Below are 21,246 nucleotides of genomic sequence, written 5' to 3' on the forward strand. Positions count from 1 at the left end.
TTGGATTTTATGATTGAAAAGAATTTCTATTAAATGGCAAAAAAAAAAAAAAAAAAAAAAAAACAACAAAAAAAAAACCAAACAAAAAACCCAGCTCAAACCTAGCATTTTTCCTATTTTGTATTTTATCACAAAATGGCATTTTTAGGTCATCCAGAGGAGTTAGTAGGAAATATATGAGTATGCAGTTTGAGAAGAATTTAAGAAAATATGGAAAGGCAAAGCTTTCCAAGAATATTCAGAAGTAATATTGCTTATTGCTTTGCAGTAGATCTAAAAGCAGCTATTCAGCTCTCCTCCTCAGCACAGCACTGCACTAAAGCAATTACATCACCAAATGAGCTTTTGAATCAAAAGTGAAAGCTTTACTGAAGACAAGAAGAAAGAAAGTGGAAACTTCACTGGTGATTTTGTATCCTGTTTTGATTTTTTTTTGCAAAAAAAGTTTTTGAAAGTAGTTAATATACTATGGCAGTATTTTGAATCACCCATCTGGATGGATTTTGTTGTGTGGGTTTTCTCAGAACTAGTCATTTAGCTCTCTGTCACAGCACTGCTGTGCATATGTCTGGTTGACAAGAAATTTCCATTACTGTTTCTAGAGAATAGCCAGGAATGACCCCAAAGTCTCACTTTTGTGTGATAGTATTGTTTGTATATCTCCTATTAAACACAGAGACACAGGGTTCTTCTTCTTTCATGTGGATTAATTTCCATTTATCAATCCTGAATATCATCTGATCTTCACCTAGTCATTCAGCACTGTGAATTTTCTGTATCTCTGCAGGAATTCAGCTTCAGAATTAGCTATCCTGAATAATTTCAAAATTTCTGCAAAATTGGTTCCCCACTGTTTACCTTTTTCTGTAATCATTTGTGAATATCCTGATAATGACAGGTCCCACTACATAGCTTTTGAGCCTCTCAATAATATTAAATGTTCATTTACTAGTGTATGTTGTTACAACAGGACAGAGTCAAAAATTATTTTGGTTAATTGAAGGAAAACTTCTTCAGTAGTTTTTACTGAAAGCCCTTGTTGGCCCATTTTATTAATCCCATATATACTGGAATGACAGGTCCCCCTATCCAGTAAACTGCCATCTTCAAAGAATATTTATAGTTTCACAAGCCTGTGAAACTGTAAGTATTCTTATATTTCGTATTTTCTTATATTTCACTATATTTCCTGTGACTCATCCCAAATCTTTAATTTCCTGCGTATTTATTAATTCCATTTCTCATTACACTCCTTGCCAATCTGGCTGGTGCTAAAGTCAAAAGAACTGGTAGGTCCTTCCCAAGACAACCTGACTCAACGTTTAAGTGAATTATGGCACCATATTTGCCATTTCTTTTATTCCCCTGATTCTGGGTCAAGCAGCAGGTAGGTTTTTTGCTTAATGGTTTGTCAAGTCTATGATTTTACAGAATTCACAGATCTGATTTTTTTTTTAATCAGGAGCTTTGCATTTAGTTTATTGATTTCTGAAATGCTTGCTGATGATAATTCTGGCTGACATGATCAATTTTCCATGATCCTGGTCTCTGCTCCTCTGCAACAGTGATAAATCCCCCACATTCCTTTGCAATAAATGAAGATCAAAGCTTCATTTATTGTCTATTCATCCTACTGACTCTGGCAAACTCCCTCTTTCTGATACGTTTGAAGAAGTTTTGATTATAGGCATTTATGTCTTCACCAAGTTGCTCCTATATTTTTCTTTTTTTCTGGCTGCTTTGCTGTTCATTGGTATTTTATTTGCTATGTATTTTTTTAAAGTGGATACCACTGCTACTTTTACTGGTCTGGGGTTTTTCACTTCGTTCTTCTGTTCAGATATTCCAGCTTTAAGGTGTAGGAATGGTCCTCTTAGGCATAAGTTTTTAGTATAATGTATTTTAATAGCATTTTACCTCATTGTCTGCTCATGTTAAATGTCTCTTTAAAAAACATACTCATTTTAGGGTAGTTTTTTTTCCTTTCCAATGTATCATTCTACCGTGAGGGATATCCATTGTTTCCCACTCAGTACCACTATTAAATCCATATATCTTCTGGTCACTGGCATTGGGTGGTTCTTCTATCTGTACATCCTCAGCCTCCAGCCCTGGGACTTCCTCAGAGCTAATAGTTACTTGTCCTCCTGTGGGTCTGTGGACTGTTTGCCATAAAAGCAGGCATTAATGGCGTGACTGCATCTTGAAATTAAATTTAGCCAGGGTATATGAGGTAAGTGATATCTCCCAATGCTGTTGTCTGTTTTCTGCCCTGATTTGCCTCCTTCCAAAATGATTTTCAGCACAACTCTCAGAACTCACTCCCACTGACAAGTCTGCAGGAGGAAGACAAACTGTTTAGAGACATTCATCTTGCTGAGTTCTCTACCAATCATCTCCACAAAGGGAGAAAAACTGCAGAGTGGAAGGCAGATGATACAAACGTGCAGAGTCTTTACTTCTTTCCTGCCCACCAGAAAACACCTCCCTTCCCGTGCTTTCAAGTGCACATCACTCCTTCTACACTTATCTGATGCTCAAGAACAGCCACAAAAACTCTCACAGGAAAAGATACCCAGTTCCTATAGTTCAAAGCAATCAGGACTGAAGAGGTTTATCCATGGAGGAATATATAATAAACTGGCACCTCAGGATGAATCCTTGTCACACCCTATAACCCACTGATCCCCATCCCAGTGAGAAAGCCCACCACAAGGTTCCAAACACCTGTGTGAGATCAGTTCAGGTCAGGTCAGGTCCTCACCTGCTGCACTCTGCAGTTCCCTACCCATGGGAATCTGACGGCAGCTGCTCCATCCTACTGAACAAAGGTAGAGAGGACATCAGGGCAACTTTGACTCCTGCTGTTTCCACTCAAATATCTTTGGTGTTATTAAAAATGTTCATGTTTCTTTTATACTTCTTTTTAGTCTTTTCCTTCATTCCTAAAGCTTTGCAATTTCCTATTCACTCTTTGATCTGGCCACTTTCACCTTTAACTTGGTGGGTTAGGGGTCAATACCTTCCAGCAGTTTTATGTGTTTGATACATCATAAACTGTTCACACCGTGCTCTTGTCTCACAAACCACGGTTAAGCAGGCCACTTGCCAAGAGAATGCCATGCAGGCACCCCCCAAAAAGGGCAAGTCAAGGATCTCTGGCTCTCAGTCCACAAAGGAAAAAGAGACAGTGAGCCATTACTCCACTTATCTTCTTGAAGGCAGAGGTGAATTGGTCCAGGTGACAATAGGGAAGGTGCCTGGTTTTTTTTACATCTCTCTGGACTATTCTGATAGCTGTCTGAGGTAGTAAGGCTTTTTCTTTAGTGTCTTACTGGGACCCAGTGCTCTTCCCCTGAGGCTGAATAAGATTCTCCTGCAGATAAGTTATATTTGGTGTCTGGAAGTGAAGACCATTAACCATAAACATAAAGAGATAATTTTTTAGATTCTCTTTCACTTATTTTATCCATAATGTAGAAATTCAAGATGACAAGTGGCTGAGAAAGTCATAAAGGTTTTTCGAAATGAAAACAATGAAATCAGTTTTTATTGTAAACTTTGTGTTGGAGGAACATAAGAGAAAAAAAATGGTCAGTAGGCTGAAAATGATCTTAAAATATATTAGCTGATCCACACTAAATCTGGCACAGGGTAGCTTGTTCCAAAGCCTCCTCACATTTCTGTGAGCATTGAAACAGAGAAAAGCCTCTGAACTTTCCTTTAGAGACTCCTAACTTCCTTAAGAGTCTGGAAGAAAAAGGAAAAGGCTAAAAAGAATTGACTGCAAAGGATGGCAGAAACAGTTAACACTGAAAGAAAAATAAAGTTTTAAGCAAAACCAAGACACTCAAGCGTTGGCTTATCAAACTAATAGTATTAGTAAACAAGGTAAATTGTAGAAATGGGAAATAAACATTTTTTAAAATCAAATTTTCTCTTCACTACTATCAAATAATCAGATTGATGAAATGTAAGGGGGACATTTATTGCCTTTCTTTACAAGATGTTGTGTGAAGTTCTCTGTCCTGACAATTAGTATTGATCTACTTGACTTGATGTTTCCAGTCTAACAATGAAGTAATAGAAACTGAAACATAATTTGCTGAAATAATTTTTTTCATTAGACTGCTCCAGACCCAGTCAATACCTTAAGAGAGTTGGCAGTTCATCAATTGCAATGATATCTAATGGTGTGGCCACATAGCTTTAGATTTTTATTTAATATCTTTATAAAAAAATAAGCTAGTCTGCAAAATAAAACATATTTTAGAGAAGATTTTGGTGTTCAAATTGCTGCAAAGTTAAGTGACATATGGGTAGAGGTAAATGCTGGATGATAAATTGCTTTAAAACAATGATGATATTTGCTCTGGCTTTGAATTGTTGCTTTTTTTGAAGCAGAAGTGAGATGCATCTGCTTTCAGAGACAATCTAAGTCACATTTATATCAAATCCAAGAAAATAGAGTAGGCAGGCTAGCATAATAACATTGTTTTGGTGTTTGGTTTTTTTTTTGACCTGTGCTTCTTCAGAAAATTTTTTCTGTGGCTGTAGTTCCACAACATTTCAGAAAGTTATCTCATTAAATCCTTGGTTTGATCTTTCAAGCAAAAGATCAGCACTGGGCCTAGGAACAAATACAAATAGCCTTCCATTATGCAATTTCTTACCTTTGTTTTCAGGGATTTCATTTATATTTCCCCATTCCTTTAACACTTATCTTCTCGTAATTCTGTCTTTTGTTTCACAGTCAGCACATAAGCTCCTCAGGGACAGAAATAATTCTTTGTTGTGAATCTGGGCAGTGTCTCTCTCCAAGGGGTCAAGGTCTAGGTCTGGAAGCACGAGTTTCTTGGTGCAAAACCACCAGACCTTCCAGCACTCTTCCCTGCAGATTTTCTCAAGCACTTCAGGGGTGATTGGCACAGTTTGAGTTGAGATAACTCAGATAGGGCTGATCTGCTTTGTTCTGTGAGGAGGGCTCTGCCTCTGAGATGGCCACCAAAGCTTCCATTGCAGCCACCTTCTGACTGTGGATACTGCTGGGATCTGGTTCCTAGGAGCAAGTGGTGATATCTGGTTTTGAATTTTGTGAATTGCTGCCTGGCTACTGCTGGCCTTATCACCTTAATCTAAAGTGACTGCAGAGGAATTCTAAACAGGTTTAATATATGTAGACATAGGTCTGTGCGGACACTTAGGACTGTCTTCACACTAAGCTCAGTAAATGTCACACTTAATGTCTTAATCTCTGCCTGCAAATGCAGACAATTCCCTTTCCTTAATTTTGAACCTGCAAGATTAATGAGAGTCCAGTTGTTCTGCTCCACCACCCCAAATTAATGAGGAAAGACCCAATATACAAAGGATCTTATGGGTCCCTCTCTGGATCTCTGGAAGAACCTGCTGGGGTGCTCCTGGAGGAAGCCACAAAGGTGATCAGAGAACTGGATCACCTCTGCTGTGGAGACAGGCTGAGACATTTGGAGAGGCAAAGAAAATATCTCATCCTTTTCCTCATCCTTGGTGACAATGTTCCCTCCTGTGCCCAATAAAGGATGGAGATTTTCCTTAGCCCTCCTTTTGCTGTTAATGTATTTATAAAAACATTCCCAATTACCTTTTACAGCAGTAGCCTTGCAGAATTTGTGTTTCACTATGTTAGCCAACACAAATGCATAAATAAGTACATTTTAAAAGTAAATCAAGAGTCAAGCAGTCTTGAACATGAAAACATTTAGCTGTAGATTTGAAGTGTGCTGGTCAAGATTTCCCAAAAAGATCAAAACCAACGTAAAAGCAGCCTCAGTAATTACTTTGGCACTGAAATACAAATGGATATCTAAAAGCTTCTAAGAAAAATGAAGAAGCTTATAATTCTTTCTGAATGTAACCAAAGGACAATTACAGACCATACCACACCACTAATAACCTTACAAAAGCATGAGAAAATTTGAAAACAGAAAACCATTAGGGGAATATTCTGAGTAAGAAACATCAAGTATACAGGAAAGAACCTCAAAATATATGCTTCCACAGGAATCTGTGAAAATTAAAATAGAAATATAGCTCTAGGGGACCGTTAGTAACACAAAGGTTAGTGTTTCCATTTTATTGTGTATTTTCTTCTCAATAACAGAATTCCATCCTCTTCTTCTAATACTACTCCTGTGTTCACTAAGTTTCATGACAGATAAGTAGACATTCTGATCAGTTCTGTCCAGATTTATTGCTTTTTCCCCTCTAAAGTAAAACTATTCATTTTAAAATCCAGTGCTAATAAAGAAATTAAATTAACTGTTATTAAGTGAAATCAAGCAGCACGAGGCTCAAGAGCAGCCTTCCAGATCAATTGTTTTCTTTTTTGGGTATTCACTTGTGCTTACATCATCAAAGCACCAATATCCAAAGCACTGCCAAAAGTCACAGGCTTTATCTTCAATTTATTATTACTTCAAATTTCCTTTGACTCCTGAAATAGTTTATGGGAAGGTTTCAACAGGCAACCACACAACCCCAATGGCACTAAATGGTTAAGGTCTTAAGCAGTCCTAATAGCAGTAAAAAAATTAATTTAAGGTCAGAGTCTTCATTAAAAAGCAAAAAAACTTAGAGGCTTCTTCACATCTTCAAATAAAGCAGCAGTCACTACTTGAATAGCAAAACTTCAGACCTAATTTTTTGGATTTTGAAAAAATAAAAATCTGAATTTATAGACTAATGTAACCCAAACAACACACCCACTTACTGGCAGTTTTCCTTCAGCTACAAGAAATTAGACCCTTTATGGGAAGTCTCCTAACTTTGAGTCAGACCAGCCATGAGAAATTAATGTTTCTGATTCTGTTAAATATATTAAGTTTGTAGCAAACTAGCTTTCAATCAGAGATGGTCAGGCAAAAGGCATCATTACAGAATGAATGGAAAGGGAAAATTAGGGCAATATTATTTAAGTCTGCACATAATTGTAAGCAATGGATCCTAAATGTTCCTTCTGTTCCAAAGGGAAAGTGAACAAATAATTCAAAAAGTAATTTAAAAATATATACAAACCCAAAGATTGTCAGAATCTTTTGCTGAAGTAGATCTGATGCATGTTGTGAAAGACTGGTGTCAGATGCTTAAACAATCACTATCAAAATTACTGGCAAAAATCAGGTTTTAATGTCAATTTGGGTAAGCACAGCTTTGACAGAGTTTCATGACAAGGCTCACTCTGTTACTTATCACATAGATGAGGCATACATAGGAAAACTGAATTAGAATCAGTTTAGAATTATTTACACAAGGACCAGGGTTGCAAAAGGGCAAGGGTGCAAAGGATATAGAGAGGGTTTAGCAACACTTAAGTTCAGTAACAATGGTAGCATCCCACTCAGGCTACAGTTCAGGTAAATGATTTTCCAAGGCTAATGAGGATAGCTGCTTATCCTTTTTTTTCCCCACCTTGGTTGGGAAGAGGATGCTCCAGTTACCACCTTTATTATGCAGGAGCTCCTGCTATGGTCAGGGATGCTTGACCAAAACAGTGTAAAACTCTTAATGGAAATGGACCCAAAAATGTGTCTCTGGATGCAATTTCTAGGAAAACTGGCTGAGAAAGAAAGAAGAAAAAAGAGCAACCTGATAGGAGAAGCAGTCAGCAAGCAAATAACCCTGCTGCAGGGTTGATTAAAAAGAAATTTCTTTTTCAAAGAAAGAAAATTCTTATTATGTAATCTAAAATTAATTACTGTAATTTTAATACTGCTTACTAGACCTAAAAGCTTTTACTGCATTAGTTTTAAGTAGTTTATTGCATAATATTTGTAATTACATGTTTCTGTTCAAATTCTTAACCTCTATGGAAACTATTAAAGCAAGTCAAGTGAAAGAAAATGTTGACTCTGGACCTTTGTACACTTGTCATGGCTCAGTGTGTACCAAAGTGGTCACACTGAAGACAAAAGAATAAGGATTCAGCTCATTCAGGAGCCAAAGGAAATAATGGGTAATTTCAATGTTAAATTAACACATAAAATCAGTAAATTATTTATATTCTGTGGTGGGAAGATGCTCATGAAAAGAAACTTCAGTAAAGTCAAAAAGAATAAGCAGAAATTTGACCATATGAAATAGAGATTAAAGACTGCTGCATCAGGACATCTATTTCTTTGACCACAAATCAAGAAATACAGTGTGTTGCTCTGAAAAAACCTGGCATTTGCATAATCCTGGGTACCAACATTAATCTCATTTTCAAATGCATGGAATAAAAATAAATAATGGTCTTGCAACTGGAAATGTCCAGGAAAAGAATGTTTTAGCCATAAACACAACCTGGCTTTCCCTTGTTATGCTTTTTCCCCCCTTTTTTCTCCTGTTTTTGGCTTTTTTCTCTTGTTTTGATGGGTTTTATTTTTACTCTTGCAAAACACATTAAAGAGTATTCATTATGCCTCTGTATAAAATAGAAAGAATTCCTTAAACAGTAAATTCATTGCAAAATATATGTCCTTGTTTTCTTAACTAGTTCTCATCTCTCTTTCTTAGAAGAGTATAAGACTGTTATAAGATATATTATTTTGATCTATCTTTATTAAAGGATAATACATATGTAGTAGATTACTTTTAAATGTTCAGTTTAGTAAGAAAAAATCTGGATGAATATCAAAGATGATGTTACTCAAAACCTGTCTTTTCATTTAATTATTGTATTATTGTGATTTTCTAGATGAGGCACAGACAGCATGTTAACAAATTGTTTTACTACTAAAAATACTAAGAAACACTCCCCTTTTTCTAATGCCAAGAAATTGAAACTCTGAAGGCTCTCTTCACCAGCTTAGCCAGTAGTCTGTGAGATACAGCTTCAGATGTAGACTCCAGGTAGTCCATTTAGACTGCTCCAGATGAAATGAGTGAGTAAATGTTTAAAGCTCCCATTATAGCTGCTGGAGTCTAAAAGTTTCATTCTCAAGCAAATAAATAGGTGCCTACTGTGAGCAGGATCTCACACACAAGTTATTTAGGAACATGTTCTTTCTTTCCTTTCCAATTGAAATACAACCAGTGCCCAGAATAAAGTCACATTTTAATATATTTTTGTCATTCATGTCCAGTAGTTTTATTCTTTGGTGAGGGACAGCACTTCAAGGAGCCATCTACATAGTCATGCTCAAAGTGAGAGGTGCAGACATTCACAAACTTTCTTGCCTAGAGGAAAGTAAGAATAAAAGGGCAGCTTCTGTAGCTTTGTCAGACACTCTTTGCTGGTCTCAAATTAAAGCTACAAGGCCTGGATTTGAGGCTCACACTGGCACCTGCTCAGCGGTTTCAGAGACTTTTTGTCTCAGCAGGGAATTACCACACAGCAACACCAGCCTGCACTCATTGTTTGGGGATACTTCTGAGCCCCTTTGACTAGTGGGATTTGTAATAAATTTGTAATAAATGTAATAAAGAAGTAGTGCCCAGCTAGTCACCCAGCTCCTGCTGTTTGGAAAGTTACTGCTCTTCTAACCCTCCTGCTGTGACCCAGTCACTAGCCAAAACCAGTGCCCTGGGTGGCTGTGGAGAAGCTGTTTATGCAATGCTGTAATAGGTGTTTGCCAGAGCAGTGGTTTTCAATAAGCTGTGTAAGCATGTTCCTGGAATTCAGTGCATTAATCACGCTGCATTTTGTTCCTAGGGCAGCACGCTACAGGGGTGGTTATGGAATCAATTTTGACAAAGGGGAAAAAGTTCAGGCTCAGGAACTCCAACATTTTAGAATTTCTCAAGAACATTATATTAGTCTGTTTTTTTCCTTATGCTCCAAAACATGGATGTTTTGTGAAACAAATCTCAAAATAAACTTCATTTAACTCATATATTACATTTATGAACTCTGGTTAAGCAGAATTTGAGCTCATAGCCTTTACATTAATATTTTTGTCAGAGCCCAGACACTTCTGTTCTTTTAGCAGACAGAATGAACAGATAAAATAACAGAAACCAAGACACCCTGGCTTGGTGGGGAACAGGTTCAAACTCTGCAAAGCTCTGCCCATAGCTATTATGCACAGTGTACCTAAGGCTCACAGTATTATCAGTTCCCCCAACTCTGTTGGCTTTGCAAATTTTGGCAACAAATTTTGGCAACCTAAAACAGAAATGCAATTTCTAAAGCAGGACAATTAATAACATTCTCAAAGAGAATTTCATGAGGCTTTACAAAACCATAATTTAAAATATTCTTTTTTAATCATGAATTTCACAAAGGACATTCTGTAATACAGAATTTATTCATTCACTTAAAATTCCCAAGATCTGCCAAACTATGAATTAATAATGATAGCTAGTCTTTTATGTCAAATCAATCTTACCACTTTCCCTCCTGGGGGAAAGTTTGTGATATTTTGTTATCTGCTTCAAGTGATTTCAGTGGACTTTAGGCACGCAAGTTCAGCAGTGGATATTTTGAACCCTGCACTGCCTTTCTCAGCAAGGTGACAGCAGAATCTGTGACATCTATTTGTTTGTGCTTGGGTGTGGGGATCTCTGGGTTGTTACTGTGTCCCTTGTGAGAACAATTCCAGTAGCTTCAATGAATGCAGGCTCAAGCAATTAAATGGAGGGGAAAGCATATGACTTAAGGCAAAAGACAAATAAACTGTAGGTTTATAGACTGCAAAATGAAGCAAGGAGATAACCAAGGAAAGATGAGGTTAGTCCATCATCCAGGGCTGCATTTCAAAGATTGACCTATCCAAAGGGAGAGAGAAAGAGGACTTGGTTCATTAGTACAAACACAGAACAGAACTGCGCAGAATGAAAGATACTTCTGCGTCTTCCCCTTTGATAAATGAATGGCAAAGGACCAAACACATAAAACAAGTTGGGGACAGTAAATCCCACATTGTAATCCTACCCCCCATCTGGACTGCTGGACTCTGTTTACAGGATTTGTGGCCAGAGTACACACTTATTTTTGATTTTTTCCCCTTGCAGTCCATGTAGCATAAAGTATGGGCATAGTTGAGGGAACAAAGGCTGGGAAAGTCCCAAAGGTCTTTCACAGGTTTCTGCCATAGAGGTTCAGCAAAAGGAAGTATAGGGACAGGCCCTAGCCAGGACTACCTACAGACCTTTTCCTTAACACATTATTCAGAGGTAATGTTTGTGCCAGAGACAGCAGCAAGCTGAGTTCAACCCAACACCCCAGGATCACTCACCAACACAACACACCCGCCTACAACCCCCTAAAACCACATTTCCTTCACCACCACCCTAGAAACAACCTGGTATCCTCCCCAAGCTGCTGCATCCCAGTGAGTGACCTGATGACCCTAAATGCCCTCACACCCCACTAAGAACTCATCCTGTGACCCCACCCGTGCAGTCACTAATCCCTGAAAGAACAGGAGGAGCAGACTTAAAACACAACACTGCAGCCCAGCAAAACAATTTGGCCTTTTTTTATAGCATATTCTAAAAGATCTGGAAGGACATGCTTTTTGCTTATCTGCCTTCCAAATAACCTATTGCCTGTTCCTCATTAGTGCACATTAACACAAGCTGGGGAGACAACCTGGCATTACAAAGGATACTGAGGGATTATGAGCTTCTGTGGTTTGTAAAATGTAAATTTACATTTGAGGGCAGGCTGGGGACATCAGATATCTCTGTTTCCCCTGCAGGGATTTTTGGAAATTGCTCCATATCAGATCATGCAGTGGAAAATGCTTTCAGGCCTGGAGCATGAGGTAAGGAGTCAACTGAGCAACACAGAACACAAAGACGACAGACTTCTGAAAGACTGGATGGAGCCTGACTCACCACAAGAGGGATTTTTAAATCACATTGGGTCTTTTATTGATGGCACTTTCATACTCACAGTTGAAGTCAGTGCCCTGGTAAGCATTTGATTTATTTTGAGTTTCATCACTGAAAAAGAGCTGTTCACCACTCAGCTTTGGCAGGTTTAGCCAAAGTTTCATAAAGGCTTGACTGCAATGTGCTTTTAGGTACAGATGGCTCAGATGTTACCTACACTGTTGTTTTCTGAGCAGATAGACAGAAATCCTCTAAGAGCTCTGACTGCAGGATGGAGATTTTGCCTGTCCTGAGCTGAGACACTCTGTTGGGTTTTCCCTCTATCCAATAGTCTGTGGCAGGGCTGAGCAAATGGAATCTTGTATAGGTTATGTGAAGAGCTTCCCACCTCACTGCAAGTAGGTTGGGGCAGAGGTCCTGCCTTTACCTGCCTACATATGTATGATGAAGGATGAGACTACCCAGCAACATGAATGCATAAATCCAGCCCATCTGACTGCTTTTATTCTCAGTGCTCAGACACATAACAACAATATTTGAGTCTTGGCACAAAACTATTTTACTGTGGTCTAAGATATTATGTTTTTCTTTACATTTGATAGAGGCTGAACATGTACCAGTACTCAGTCATAGCTGATTTTGGGGTTGCCTAAGTAGCACTGGTAGTAAAAGCTGTGGAATTAGGGCTGCATGGCACACGTGAAATGTGCTCAGGACACAGACATCCCCAGTCCCAGGGGATTTGGTTCTTGCTGCTCAGCCAGTAATGAATCCCATCATATCCTCATCACCACACCATGTGGTGAAGACACCAGCTGCTCTGCAGGGTCACTACTCACCAGGTTAAGTGGGTACCACAGCCTCGAGCTTTTGCTGTACAGGGATCAACACACTGGTTGACACAAACACCTCCTGCATACCTAATTCTTATTACATTCAGAACTTTTGTTTGTTGGTTGTTTTTTTTTTTTTTTATTTAGTGAGAGGAAAAAGAAATATGGTTTGGCTGTTTGTCTGAGCTCCAGTAGCATAAATCACTGGCTGATGGCCATGGTGAGAAATTAGCATCTTCCTCTGTCAGAACCAAATTCTGTGGGGACTGACAGGTAGAGCTGAGCTTGCTTCCCAACAGGGGTCCCCTGAAAATCCTTTCTCTCTGCTTTCCTATGAGGCTATGCTGCTTTGAGGAAATTTCTGAGGAAAGCTATGAGTAGTGAGAAAGCACAAGCTGTACTTTACAATGCTGAATAATTCACACATCAGCATATGGACAGAAAGCTGTAAATTATCTCGCACTTAGATGAAAGATAAACAATCTTATTATAAGAAAATAACTGATATAGGCTCACTTACCTCCTGGACTCCATGTCTGAACCTAGCCTGAAGAGATGGATGCATAATTCTCATGTCAAGCAACAGCATTGCTACTGATCTAAAAGTATATAAAGAGAAGACATCCTTGTAATCTGAAGACATACATAATTTACTATTATACATCTATATCATACTGTTATTTTGTACAGGAAGTCAGATTTACACAACAGCATTTAATAAATACAGCTCTTGGCATTAGCTGGATTGTCATATATTTTGGAAGAATATCAAGCCTTGCTTAACTTACTTTTACAGTTGCTGCAGTACACAGAGGTACCATGGAGTCAGAATTCATCTAATCTCCTGAGGTAAAACAAATGTCACAGGTAGCAGCCAGGTCCTTCTCCTCTGAAATGCCTCCACCAAACTGCCAGGAACCAATGCTGACCTATGCTGAGGCATTTTGACTTCTGCCTGATGTTGCAATGATATTCCCAGCACTCTTGTAAGAAAACATGGGCTCAGCTCAGCTCCTGAGTTTGTTCCAAGCTCAAGAGCACTTCTGTCCTCTACTAGAATCTGCTGTGGTCTCTGCTATGATTTACTAACTTCACATATGTGATTTCAAGGTTCATTAGAAATTTTTCAGAACTTCAAGTGGAAGCCTGTGTGACAACTGACAGAGTCTGGATATAGCAGGGAGTTAACCCTCAAGACCCAGACTGAGGAATTAACCTGAAAGTATCCAAATCCATGGATGTGTGTTGTGAGTCCCCCTCCCTAATGCTATTTAGCGGATCAGCTCTATACAGGAGCAAAGGGAAACTATGGCCCATGAAGGAAATAACAAAATATAAAGGGAGAATTTATACCTGCAAATGAAAAAGGTGAATAGATTTGGTCCTATCTCCACAAATACATGAAATACTGTACAGGAATGTAAGACTAGACAGGAATTCTTCCATTGTCATGCCCAGTTTCCCAGTTACAATTTAATCTGCTAGTGATTTGACTCCTGTCTCTTCAGCTGACAAATCTGACTTTGCCTGTTTCTCATACCATTATCTCCCTCTTACCACACAGAGGCAATTAATAGCAGGGAAGGGTACTTGGAAAGAGGCAATGTAACTTCTTTCTGTGCTGTTCTGGGGAGGTTTCCCTCTACCCAGTGAGGACTCCTGCTGCAAAGCTCACAGATAATAATGCCACCATAGTTGACAAATCCATTTTCCAGATACCTTTGTTTTCTATCTGGCTGGAAGTTCCTGAGGAGGATCATCTCTGTAGATGTGTTTATGATTGTAGTCCATCCGTATGTAACATTATACACTGTAGTCATTGCTAATATCAACAGCTGTTTTACTACCAATTCTCGATTTGCAAAGCACAGTGACTGCAAATTACCCTTGATTTGTTTGCCTCATTTACAGAAAACAAACCTCCCTAAACACAAGTCAACATGTCCATCTTATTTATCATTGCAGCCTATTTTTAATTCATCATTTTTGAAACACTTCATTTGCTTATTGCTGTCTTTGCACAGAAAATTGTCCCATTATCGTAGTATTTATATCAGAAAATACCAACAGCTAAATTTGTAAAAACAAAGTTGAATAACTTTGAATTTATTTGAATACACTTTGATTAGCAACCATAAAAGGTTTCTTATAAAATAGAATGGCCTGCAGCTTCCCATTTCCTGATATCACAGATGTCCCATTATTATATCTCAGTCAACAGATATGCCAACAGCAAGGCAGCTACCAGACTTTTTAAACTTCCTCCAAAGTCTGTATTGCCAACTATTCTGACTATGATATGGAGTCCCACAATTACTTCCACAAGCAAATGCAGTAAGAGGTAGGAACCTGTTGGATATAAACCAATACTCCTCTATTGGTAAAATACTAATAACTTAGTAACAGTATATCAGGTGCCTTAGCATGAAGGGAAGGCCAAAAATAGCTGTCATTATCCTAGGTGGAAAGATAGAAATTATCTTTCAGACTTATCTCTTTAAATTAGCATTTACAAACCAGCAAAGACTGAGTCCAGGCTGAGGATCACCAATGCACATTTCAGTCTGGAACTCAGCACTCAGGTATCATTGACCCAACTGAAACTCAAATTTGATCATCTTTGTCAGTTTCAACACGGGGACAAATGCTAAAAGATGTGGCTGGAACCCCTACTTCTTGTCTGCCCTTACTCTTGCCATGAGACCTCTGTTTACTACTGGTTGGCTGAAGGCTAAAATCTCTACAAAGTCCCTGTTTGCCTATTTCCACTGTCATTTTTGTTGAGCTCCCCTGTTTCTCTGTGTAATTTCTCTGCATGTTTATTAACCACTAGCACAGATCACTCCAGGAAAGAGACACTGCAGTACTTACATGAAACAGGACTCAGTGGGATGAGGTTTAGGTTCTACCAGATGGCCAATATAAAGAAAAAAAACCCAAAACATCACTGTGTGTTTGCCAGCAGTTCCAGCAGGATAATATCCCCAAAACATGAATGAAGTTGTAACTCCATGCACACATGTCCCTCTTGGTATTGTTGTGGTTCAAGTGTCACTGGGGGTCTGCTGCACAGTCTTCCACTGCCTTAGGCTGGAGCAGCCTCCAGTACGTACCAGCTCCAGAGGACAGGATGCTCTGTTTGTTCAGAACCAAAAATCACTGGTGAAGAGACATGAAAATACTGCCTGGCTCTTATCTGTGCCATATCTTTCTTGCAATTAAATAGAGAATTCAGGTTTCCAGCTTAGTCAGTCCAGTTTTGCCATAAACAATACATTCACTTTAACCTGTAGTCCCCTGAAGTGAAATATTAAAATAAATATATAACACTCATTTCTTCCAAATTATGCATTTACCTCATTTAATAGTTTCAGAGCCACATATCCTTCTCCTTCCTCCAAAAGCCAATATTGCTGCTAGAGATTGATTTTATTCTGTTATTTCCTAATACTCTGGGTAGTCAAAACAGTGTTATTTCTACTTGGCTTGATTTTTCTGTTCTTGAATTAATGCAATCTTTTCCAGAAGTAAACATCATGACTATTTAATAAAAAATACATTAATATTGAGGGGCAAAGCCAGGCATTGTGACAACAAACCTGGTACCTCAGGACACAGTATAACAGATGAAATTATTTAACCACAAGAATTTGTTGTGGGATCTTGCAGAGGATGTGGATAGGGGCCTGAAGATAATTTCACTCATTTCCCATCAGAGAGATCTCAACTTAATAAAATTGTTCTTAAGAAAAAAGAGAATAACAAATGAGGTTTTTATTGAAAGACTGAGGAAATACTGCTTGTAAATTATTTTTTGACACAGATTCAAAAGGAACGGGCAAAACAACATTTCCTTTGTTTATGAATACAAGCTTCACTTTATTGAGATTCTGGTGTTTTTAATAGATAGGTCAAAACAAGTTTAAATGATTCCCTGTGGTTTCATGGTGTATTGCTTTGCATTTGAAATTGGGCATGAAAATCACCCCATGGAGAATGGCAAGGCAAGTGGTTTGCCTCTGACCCAGGGAGAGTTTCTGGCTCTGACAAGGGTGTGTGTGCACATGCTCTGAGTGATGTGGGGCACATCCATCACCAGCACCCACTGCTTTCAACCACTGTCATTAACTTTAATTATTTTTCAAGTATGTTGGATTATGGTAGTAAAAATACTAGGAACAACTAGGATCAGCTAAACTACGTTCTTAAAATCCATTATGTGGCCCTAAGGCAGGGCATCAAGCAACATGGAGAGAAAAATGAAAGTGGGACATAAGAATAGGAAGAATAATTTGACAGAATGACATGTTTGCAAAATGTAATCACTGTAGATGTTTTATAGGCAAAAAATGTTATAGACAAAAAAGCTAAATCATGGCAATTGTCAATGTATCTAAATCTGAATGAACATACACAAAAAAGAAACTTTAAGTTACATGACAACCACACTTCTATCCTTGTCTTTCTTCCCTTTCCCTTTCTTTTTTTCTTGTGTGAACTTGCTTACACAGACATGTAATCTCATAAATTTAAATTAATAAATTTTCATAAAATGTCAGTTTGGAAATATTCAGCCTACAGTGAAGAAGTTCCATTCACTAACACTGAAATAGTAAATTAGATTATAAATATATTAATAGAATAATAATTGCATTACTATAATATAGAACTGAAAAGTCAGAATTCTCACATGAAATCAACCTGCAGATATAATTAAATTTAAATTAGTTGCATTTCCTCAAAGATTTTTCTCTGGCCTACAACAAACATAGGACCAGGGTGGATCCCTGAAAGAGTTAGGCAATAAGCTACAGTTGCTGCTGCTTTACATGCTTAATGTCAACATCTGAATGATCAGAAGCCAAACTCAGTTTCTGCCTAGCCTCTCAGTGCACTGAGAGCTGTTTCCAGCACCAGCATTTCTCACGTGCCTTAACCTGTCTCAGCATGGGTGGCAGCTGTGATGTAACTTCCATCTGAGCTCTCCTAGGACACAGGAAGGACCTGTATGTCCACATGTACTTCTTCAGACTCTTGACAAGAGTTAAGGTCTCCCCAGAAGTAGACACAAACTTTGAATAAGGCTCTATATGTTGCTAATGACTTGCTGTCAACCATAGTTTAGCACACAGCAATTTTCCATGATTGGAGAGTCTGTAGTCCCATTCTGTCTTCTGCCTGAAGGCAATCAAATCTGTGTTTTCTATATGAGTCCCCTTATCTCTAAGCTAAAAATTGTTTTGGGAAGGGGCCAGATTGAACCAGAGAGACTGAGGGAATTCTCAAATCGGGCTTAGGTTAAGGTATCAGTAAAGCCTATGATTCTCCTGAGAGGAGGCTGTGGCATTCCTTGAGAAGCAAAGCAATCTGACCTGCAGTTCTTGGCTACTTTATTTTGCACCAAGGAGTTACTTGACTATGACAGGAGGCAAGAAGTGAGAAGGTGCCATGGCAGTCATGCTGTGTCACCCTTGTGCTTGCTCCCTCTCTTTCTGGTCAAATGAATATTTGATTAGCTGATACAAAGTCAAAGGACTCCAGATAGAGTCAGATGCAGAACAGGTGTGCTTTACACAGCCTCATTTATCTCCCCTCAACTGAAACACAAAACCCCCTGTTTGTGATCAGTCCTGCTCTTATCCGATGTGAAGCGAAAACCCAAAACACCCAGTCACTTTTACTGATGTTTTAGGAGGAATATTCCTCATTAGAGGAGTCATTGCATCTGCTGTGTTTGGAAGAACAAAGGGTCAGTGGCAGAGGGAAGGCAGCGAACAGCGTTACCTCATGCACGGATGCGAGGAGAGTTCAGGAAGCACTCACAGGAACGTTTGTAAAGCCCAGAGGGGACTGAACTGTCTGTGCTGTGGTATGAATTAAAGCTAAAAAACTGTGATGTCTTTGAAAATCTAGCTATTTACCCAAGGCAGCGTCCAGAGCAACAGATTTACCCTCAAGAGAATGTAAGATAAAGCTATTTAAATATTTCATAGCTGCAGAGTATCCCAGTCATTCCATGTTTTCTGGACACATTTGATAGGTTCATTCCAAATTTATGAGTCAATCAGCTTGATAACCACTGTATTACAATAATTAATATACTGGATAAAAAAATAAAATCTCAGAGGAACTGGAAAAGGAATGAAGTGGTTTCAGGTTAGTGGCCACATTTAAGCACAGCAGGTAGAAGTAGGATGAAGTGCTGTTCCTTTGAGAGATGGGGGCTTCCACTTCACTGGTTTATGGTAATGGGGACTCAATAACATGAAGAATTAATTTCAAAGCCATAGTAAAAGTTGAAAGGGAGAGTAAGGAAGCACAGACTGGGTAGAATTGGGAAGGCACATTGGGATTGGGTACAAATAGATGCACTACTAAATTCCACCAGTTATCACCTGGAAAGTAAAAATATATCTATTAATAGGTCTAATCAAAGAGTGGATAAACATCTTGGGCCCAATGGTAGACAACAGCCTGTGGTCAGCTGCCAGGTTGCAGAGAGCAGCTTTGATTTCAGCAGCTCACCAAGATAACTTTTGTTAAGTGGCATCAGAAAAACATGGTTTTACAGACAAACTATCTTCATTGTTCCAGCTCCCCAGAGAAACATATACAGAGTGCATAATTCCCCTGCATGACCTCCTTAATGCAGGCTGGGAAATAGCTCTGGAAGCAAGGCACGCTTTCGACAGGATACTGCATTACTCCTTTTAGGAATGATATCATCTAGTCAAAAAGAAATGTAGCCTCAGTGTTTCTGGAAATTGAAATTCTCTCAGTGGAGAATGGTTGTTTTCTATGGGGATTAAAATACTACCTCTCTGAGGCATTTTTACAGAAAAAAATACTAATAGAATTCTATATTTAAGCGGGACCAAGGGGTGTTGAAAACTCAAAGGAAGGCCAAGAGTGAAGTATGCTGGCCAACTTCAGATACAAACACAGAAATAAAAAGTCAGTGTTGAGTAAAAACCCTGCAACATATTAAAAATGGCATCATAGCAACCAGAAAAGCTCATGAAAGTCTCACCTTTCATCAAAGTTTGGAGCAGAAACAGCAACAAAAAACAGGTGCATTCCACCATTTCTGTCAGGTGACATTGATGGCTGCTACTCATGGTCAGAAATAGTGCATCTGGCAAATTTCTGCTGATACACTTGATATGATTCAGAATGCACTTGTCACTGATATGATGGCTGAAATTGAGAACTCATGAATATACAAGTTTTATTTATGATTAAAGATGCTTGCAACATGACAGCTTAAGTAGCGTCTATATGAGTTTTTTTTCTACAGGTGTTTAAAAAGCAAACCAAAGAAGCTCTATTAGTAACAACTTTTCAAAAGAAGGCAACACAAAATATTTTATTTACTCAGTGTCTGAACTGTGAACTAGAGGTTATGTCACTCCCCAGTTTGGTAAGACATTATTTTTTTCGGTATATCAGGTAGACATCAGCTGTAAATTGGGTCCTCCAGACTCACACTGATGTTTAACTCTAAGAAAAGTTAGGGTAGTGTTTTTAGCTTTCCATGTTTTTTTGAAAGACAGGATGCATTATTCCTTTCATCCATGCTTTAAAAAAAAAACCCCAGTAGCAGTGCTGTACCTCAGAATTGGTTCAGAGTGGTAAATCCTAATATTCTTCTTATAGTTTGATACTTGATGTCTAAGACCCAGAAAAGGGCAAGATTTTAGATTCATGTCATATACCTAGTTAGATGTATGGTGAGTTTGCTCTTAATTTTGGTAACAACTCCTAAGTCTAGTAATTTAGTAGTGGAGTGGTGGATTCTACTTCAGTGTCAAGACATTGAAGACAGTGTCTTCATTATCTCAAGACAGTTCTGATGACAACTGTATCCCTGACAGGATTTAATCAGTCTGCTCCCATTAAATCACTGGAACAGCATTACTTATACATATGGCACGTGTTTAATCTCCTATGATTAAGTGACTCCCAAAAAAGCAAAGAGATATCTAAATGAAGAGGAGTTGAAGGATTATTACTCTTCTAGCAGGATGACAAGTCTCTCACATATTTTTTACATGGCAGTGCTGACTGGTGGTGTTTGGCTTGTCTTAGATTTCTCTCTGGGTTATAGAATGGAGCAGTGGGCTCTGAATTAGCAGAAGGAGCCAGTTGAGTCATTTTGATACCATCAGACTGTAGGCTTCAAACCCTCAGCCTACTCTGCTCTGAAATATCTGCTTCTCAAAGAAAAGGGGAGAAGAAAAAAGAAAAAAAACAAGGCACCAAGCATTTCACAAGAAAACTCGAGAAGCAGAGTGAGATATTTTCCTTCCAGACACCATTGTATGTCTCATATGTTGTAGACAGAGATGGACCAGTGAGTGTGAGTGGACAGACCAGGTTTTATTTCTGCTTGAAGTCAGAAGGGACCTAGAGCATATGAAAACCAAAGCAAACAGGGAAAGCACTCAGGCACTAATAGGTATTAAGAGAAACTGCAGAAGTTACCTTGACAGAGCAATATGGTTTTAAGGATACAAATACCCCATGGCTGGCCGCTATTTGATGCAACTTTTAAGCACTCTAAGGTTGCATCATGGATGCACAGACTGCAGATGGCTCACAAAGAACCTGCAGT

General features: G+C 38.6%; 1 long non-coding RNA gene across 1 annotated transcript; it reads right to left on the reverse strand.

The window, feature by feature from the left end:
- Nucleotides 1-1,821: 1,821 nt before the first annotated feature.
- LOC137472981 (uncharacterized) lies at nt 1,822-20,219 on the reverse strand. Its single transcript, XR_010998541.1, has 4 exons — nt 19,663-20,219; nt 15,746-15,929; nt 7,450-7,597; nt 1,822-2,336 (listed from the first exon to the last, which is right to left on the reverse strand). It is a non-coding gene; the product is annotated as an uncharacterized lncRNA (long non-coding RNA).
- Between the last annotated feature and the right edge of the window lie 1,027 nt (nt 20,220-21,246).

Source organism: Anomalospiza imberbis, chromosome 4, assembly GCF_031753505.1.
Source record: "Anomalospiza imberbis isolate Cuckoo-Finch-1a 21T00152 chromosome 4, ASM3175350v1, whole genome shotgun sequence".
NCBI lineage: Eukaryota > Metazoa > Chordata > Aves > Passeriformes > Viduidae > Anomalospiza > Anomalospiza imberbis.